The 6,894-nt window shown below is 42.2% G+C and overlaps 1 protein-coding gene across 1 annotated transcript in view; it reads right to left on the reverse strand.

Moving 5' to 3' along the window:
* The window catches only part of USP44 (ubiquitin specific peptidase 44), a 32,324-nt gene extending 28,700 nt beyond the window's left edge, over positions 1-3,624 (reverse strand). The window contains exon 1 of the mRNA XM_006871813.1: positions 3,551-3,624. The gene's annotated coding sequence lies outside the window, so the exon portion shown is untranslated. The remainder of the gene's footprint in view (positions 1-3,550) is intronic.
* Positions 3,625-6,894: the final 3,270 nt, after the last annotated feature.

Below are 6,894 nucleotides of genomic sequence, written 5' to 3' on the forward strand. Positions count from 1 at the left end.
ACACACACACACACACACACAACTACATTTTGAATTGTTTCATTTTAATGACATAACTGGGCTATGAACAGTAAATGGCATTCATATATTATATAAATACTTAACTACATTCTACACTAAAGAAAAAAGCAGTATCACTGGGCACAAAGTAGAATACATGTTTAAGTATAATTGTGTCCCCAGTAACCATCTTGAACTCATTAAAGAAAATCTTCCTGATATTGCCCAAAGAGATGGATATTAGAATATATGTATATATTGGCTATTTTAAAGAAAATAATTTTTATAACACAACTTATTTTCCTAACAGTACAAAATAGCCTAAGCAGATCCTCTAAAGGCTATTAAAAGAATATGTTATTTTCCATAATAAAAGAGAGCAATTTCAGTATAAGGTAGACCTTAGGAAGTATTCCTCACTTCCCATATTAACTACCACAGTTGTTATATTCATTTGGATAAGAATGAAAATAGTTTTATCATAATTATGGTAAACCCTATCTATGGCTTTAGAGCAGTTTTCAATTTTACTTCTTGGGAAATTTCATTTACTTCTTGGGACCACTATTGTATCCTGACCTCTTACAAGAGATCTGTAAAACAACAGGGGTCATGCATAGTGCCTAGTATATCCAAAGGGGTCCAATATTTTTGAATGAACAAATTACTGAATGAATAATATAATGGACCCTCATATTCTCCCTCCATTATGCCTATTGTGTGCTTTGGCACTTCTCCTTGTCAATCATGATGTATTTCTTTTCCTTTATCCCTAGAAAGGCCCTGATTGTTCTTCCTTCCTTTAGAGATCTAGAATCTTTAATTACCCTGATCTCTCTTGAAACTCATTAAACCATGAAGGCTATCCTTTTTCTTGGGCCTTCCTCAAGCCTCTAACCTGCTTCATGGGAAACCTAGAGATTGAATCTAGTTGACTGTTGTAAGATAACACTGCAGGAAATCAACTTTTATCTTCAGGTTACTTGAATTCCTCCATCCATTCCTACATACAAGTGTGATCCATTTATGGATGATTTTGGTTCAAACATTTATCATTAGTGTCATGCAACCATATTGTATACCTCAATTCACTGCAGGCAATTATAGAACAGTGGAGAAACAGGAAAACATTGCACATTCTAATGTGAGTTTATTAAACTGAGCCTCAAATACCTTGTTTATATATAAAATGCCTACACTCTCTATTTTCTCAATCTAGTATATGCATGATTTGACCTAACAAGCATATCCTTAAACCATAAGTAAATTAGTTTAGTCCCATGACTGATAAAATCCCATTGAAAAAAATTCTTTATAATTAAGTTTTTATGGATATCAATGACACTTTTCATAATAATATTTGCCAGAAAGCCAATATTTATAGATTGTTATATTTTAGTTGGGATTCCTATATTTTAACGGGGAGTCCTGGTGTGGCACTGTAGAATAAGAACTGGTTTTGTTTTTTGGTTTCCTCCCTGTTAAGTAGTTAGCCAGGTGCTAGAGATACATAAATAAAATAGACTCTCCCCTCAAATAATCTAATGACAGCAAAAGATCATTTTATATGAGGATTACTCATAATAGTAGACAGAAAGTTTAGTGGAGGTAAAATTGGGGAGGGGCTTGAAAAACTGTCATGAACTTTCTGAAACCCCTTCATATGATACCTTACTGGGTGAAAAAAAGGAAACTAGACAATTAGGTAGAGACATTATTTTAGCACTAGATTTCATACTTCAAATAGATGACCCAAATCTTCAATAGACTTTTCATTTGAAATATTCCACAAGTCATACTGTATATAATAATATGCTGCAGGATAAATGCTTGCCCACAAGTTCAGTTTGAATCACAAGGTTGGTAGTTCAAATTCATCAGTCGTTCCTTGGAAACCCTGAGTCCGAAAAGACTTGAAAGCAATTAACAGCAACAATTAATTTACCACTTTAAAAGTTGTTTGATTAAGCTAAAAAACATCTAGAACATTAATATTTTGGAAGGAAAGTAACGCTTGATGCACAATTTAACAGCCCAAACATGCCCATTTTCTGAACAGTATGTATTGAACTGTTATCTTTGTTTAATGTTAGAGTATCTATAAATTTCAGTTTGGATAGTCCCAAAAATGAATACCAGATTGAAAAATCTGACATCCATTGCATAAGTAACAACAGTACACAAAAGAAATCCAAGTGGAGAGAGAGAAGCTGAATGTGCCAGTGTTTAAAATCTCTTTCAAATACCAGCAGATGCTAAATTAAGGATAAAAAGATTAAGGTTCTAAGAACAGGGAAGTTTTCATCTCCTTCAAGACTATTGAATATTGAATCTTACTGACATTATAAAATATTCTACAAACATGTGCTTAACTCATGTTTAGGTTTTTAGATTTGATCATAATGAAAAGTCAATTCTTTTTGTTTGTTTATATCAGATGCTGCTTTTGAAGCCAGCTCAAAATTAAATTCCAGGCTCAAAATGTTACATCTACATTCACACCCACAGGCAGCTAGCTACTTAACAGATAATAACAATTTTAAAGCAGAGCCTGAAGGTCCTATTTCCATGTTAATTTCACAATTCATTACTTATAAGTTAAGAAGTTTGAAAGGGTGGGGGGGGGTTGAATCCTTCAAAAGGATATAAATTATTTAGTTACCAGTAGCGTTTACAACAGCTCAAACTTGCACTTGAAACAACTACAGTGTTTCTTTTCCTTTTCTTTTTAATTGGGGGAAGAGGTTTCCATCTCTCACACTTGGGCAGTCAGGATGTTGAGTTTTGTGGGGTTTTTTTGTTTTTTTTTCCTTTCCCCTCTCTCACGCTAACACATTTCGTATGCACCTAAAATGAGTTTAACTTATTAGCATTCGCAGGCCGGCGAGAATGCATATAGGAAGCTGGCATTCAGAAGCGGGAGCATCTTCAAGAGGCAGCAGGTGCTGGCAGCGCTGGGACGCGATCAATGGAGGGAAGCACATTCCTGCTAACGGAGGACTAGAAGAGCCCTTCCAAAGCATCCCAGGGCTTTGAGCATCACTCCGGACATTCCCGGCCAGGGGTGGGATGCAGTTTTACCTCGACAGTGCCTGTTTTACCCAGTGCACCCGTCAGATTCCCCATCACTTTTCTCAACGCTCTGGATTGGGAATCAGAGTAGAACTCTCCTCTGTACCCCTCCGGGTCCCCCAATTCCTTCCCTTCTACCCCCGTTCATGGGACCCCGGCTACAAGAAACGCACCCCCTTGCGAGCATCCCCAGGCACTGTGAGGCGGCACTAGGACACCGGCACGGGTTTCGCACGACCCACCGAAACTTCCCAGGGGCGCCAATTCTAAATTCTCCCGACCCGCCGCTGCCTCCTCCGCGCGCCTCTGGGCTCGGTCCCCTGAGTCCGCAGCTTCCTCTCTCTCAGGACCCCCTGGCGCGGCGAGAAAACGCCGCCAGGTGCTTCCCCGCCCGGGGGTTCCCGTCGGACCTCCGCTCCGGCAGGGAGCCTCGCTCCGACAACCGCCGTCGCCACGCGCACCCCTCACGCACACTCACCAGCCCGCGCCGGAGCGGCCATCTTAGGGCTCACCCCGGCCCCCAGCCCCCCGGTTCGGCGGCGTCGGCGGCCCGGTAGGGCAGCTACGTCAGGGGTGACGCCGCGGCTGGCCACGCCCCCTCCGGCTGGCCACGCCCCCAGGGGCCTAACCCAAGGCGTCCCCCAGGGTTGTTCCTCTTGGCGGCTGATGAGGGACCGAGGCCTCAGGGGATCCGATGATCTGACTTCAGCTCCTTGTTCTGGAATGTGGACTGTCTAAATGCGGCTCTGAGAAGACAAGCAAAGCTTCTTCCCCCGACGTGCTTTGCACCTGTGTATCCGTCGGGGCCTGGAGAGGGTAAATCAGGTGTTCACTTTGTGCTTGGCTGCGGTGACTGTGCGGTGGAGTCAGTTCCGACTCATAGCGACCCTGTACAGGGTTTCCGAGGCTGTAAATCTTTACGGGAGCAGAACGCCTAATCTTTCTCCCGCGGAACAGCTGGTAGTTTCGAACTGCTGATTAAGGTTCGCAACCATAATCGTAACCACTATGCTACTAGAGTTCCTATGCAAAATAGTCCGCAGGCCGAGTTACACAGTCTCTCTGCAACTCACAAGGGGACAAATTGTTGGGCAGGTAAGCCAGTTCCATTGGCTTAAAAATCTGCCCAAATTTAGTCAAAAGTCTTTGCTTAGGTAACGGGAAACATCAGACTGCAAGAAAACGTTTCCTTTCCTGGGAAGCACCTTGGTGTGATTACTTTGAACTCAGCCTCTTCAGACAGCGTTAGGGAAGTCATGTTTGAGGATGCTTCCTGAGAAATACAAAGGACGCACTTAAAAACAACGGCACCTCTGTCCAGCATTATCTACCCTGAAGCTGATATTTCGATACAATGAAATACATGGAAGGAAAGCAAAGACTAAGGAGAAAAATCTGGAGAGGAAAGTTAAACCTACAGGTACATGAAAATTAACCCATTAACATTTATTGAGTTATTTTTTGAGCCTTGCTCTGATCCACTTCTACCTCATAGCTGACCTGTGGGGACACAAGAGAATTAAAACACTATCGTCCTTACCCCACTGCCATTTTCGCAGGTGTAATTTGATATAAAGTTACTAACACAACAACGGACCCTGGTATGGTGCCGCCGTGGGATCAGCACTGGACTGCGAACCACAGGTGTCAGCACTTCAAACCCACCAGCTGCTCTTCTTAAATCCTATGGTGGTGGTGTGCCGTGGAGTGGGTTCCGATTCATAGCGACCCTGTATAGGGCATAGGGTTTTTAAGGCTGTAAACCTTTACGGGAGCGGAAAGCCTCATCTTTCTCCTTCCGAGCACCTGGTAGATTCGAACTGCTGTCCTTGTAGTTAGCTCGTAATCCCCTACACTGTGGCTCCTAGAAAGACAACTGTAAAAGTCAAAACGCTTAATCTTTTATTATTATTGTTGTCATAAAACTATACTGGGAGATCATTTGGCAGATAAATATCAAGAGTCAGTAAAAATCTTATTTAAAACAAATTAAATGAGAAATATACAAGTATACGCTAGGCTTCATTTGTGGGCTATATCCATTTCTCCCAAGGTTCCTTCTTTTAAGTTCCTTTTGCATAACCCCTACCCCCCTTGGCAGAGTACTGGACTGGGGTGACCACCAGACTCAGAACAACTGATCTGTAGAACCATGTTACAGCTCCTCCCACTCTGTTGTTGTTGTTGTTGTTAAGTGCCATCGAGTCGGGTCCGACCCATAGCGACCCTGTACAGGGTTTCCGAGGGTGTAAATCTTTACGGGAGTAGAAAGCCTCATCTTTCTCCCGCGGAGCGGCTGGTAGTTTCGAACCGCTGACCTTAAGGTTCGCAGCCCGATTCGTAACCACTATGCTACCAGAGCTCCTTCCCCTCCCACTCTGTACTCCTGGTAAAAAAGTCGTGTGGATTGCATAATGGTTTAAAGGTACATTGAGAGAACAAGCAGTAGACGGAGGAAGCAGAAACTGAATTATCAGAGGATACAGGGAGTAGCAGAGCCCTGGTGTGGCACTGTAGAATAAGCACTCGATCTCAAGGTCGGTTTGAACTGTAAGGTCAGTGGTTCAAACTCACCAGCAGCTCCTTCAAAACCCCATACAGGGTCGCTATGCATCCTACTTGACCACACTTAACAACCCCACAGCTCCACAAGTTAAGGAGTTGGGGTCTTAACTTGATTGTGAGTAGGAACTGCTTAGATTACAGGGGGCTTCATAAAATAACTGTATAAAAGTAATATGTAAAACTACCTATACTATATTTTACATATGTATGGATATGAGTCCTGGTGTGGCACTGTAGAATAAGCACTGGAATGCTAACTGCAAAGTCAGTGTCAAACCTAGCAGCTGTTCCTCTCCGACTCAGGGGCACTTGAAAACAAAAAGAATGTGTGTAAAAAATATTCTCTTTGATAAACCCTTGGAAGGAATGCCTCAAAACTTATTAGTGAGAACACCCAAACTTACAGATAGTACCCATTTGACCTAGCCTCAATAGCTTTATAATCAGAATTCAAGTAGAGGATGATTTAAAAAAATTTTTTTTTGATAAAGGAAATGAGGTAAATTGCTACAATTTGGTGAACTTGACCTATACTCGTGGATGTAGTAGCTCAAAATACCAACAGAGAGGGAAGGAATCTTCACATCAAGTACCAATGCTATCCCCTCTATATACAGAATAGATAGGGACAGACAACTTAGACATTGGCTACCTAAAATGAAGTGGTGATACAGGCACGAAGGAAGTGACTGGCTTACAAGTTTTCAAGTGGAAGTTTAGTTTAAGGGTGTGGGCGAAGATAGAGTCCTCACTGAATAGTTTTCATGTTGCTAGATGGGTCTGGTAAAATGAGATTGGGATGATTTTTATGATTATTATCATGACTAATTGTGACTGTCACAATTGTAAAGGTAGAAGTTTTGTAACAAAAACGAGGCAGTAGTTAATTTTATAATCCAGAAACATAGGACCATAGGACCATCAAGGGAGAAGAGCACAAGTGGAATGAGGGTCTATCCAGAGAAGCAGAGATACCAAAGATGGGGATAGAGATGGGACATGGAATGGAGAGAGGGAGCAGCTGAGGACTCTAGATTCATGGACAGAGAGGGACTGAGAGCTGGTGGCCAGGGGGCAGACTTGCACAATGTGCCCTTTGGTAGTTTAAATTACGTATGCCTGAGTGTTTAAAAAAAAACAACACACAGCCAAAATGAATAGAGATACTGTTAACTTATGGTACGTGTTGTTGTTAAGTGCCATCGAGTCAGTTCCAAACCATAGTGACCCTGTATAGGGTTTCCAAGGAGATGCTGG

The sequence above is a fragment of the Chrysochloris asiatica genome, unplaced genomic scaffold (assembly GCF_000296735.1).
Source record: "Chrysochloris asiatica unplaced genomic scaffold, ChrAsi1.0 scaffold00174, whole genome shotgun sequence".
Classification (NCBI taxonomy): Eukaryota; Metazoa; Chordata; class Mammalia; order Afrosoricida; family Chrysochloridae; genus Chrysochloris; species Chrysochloris asiatica.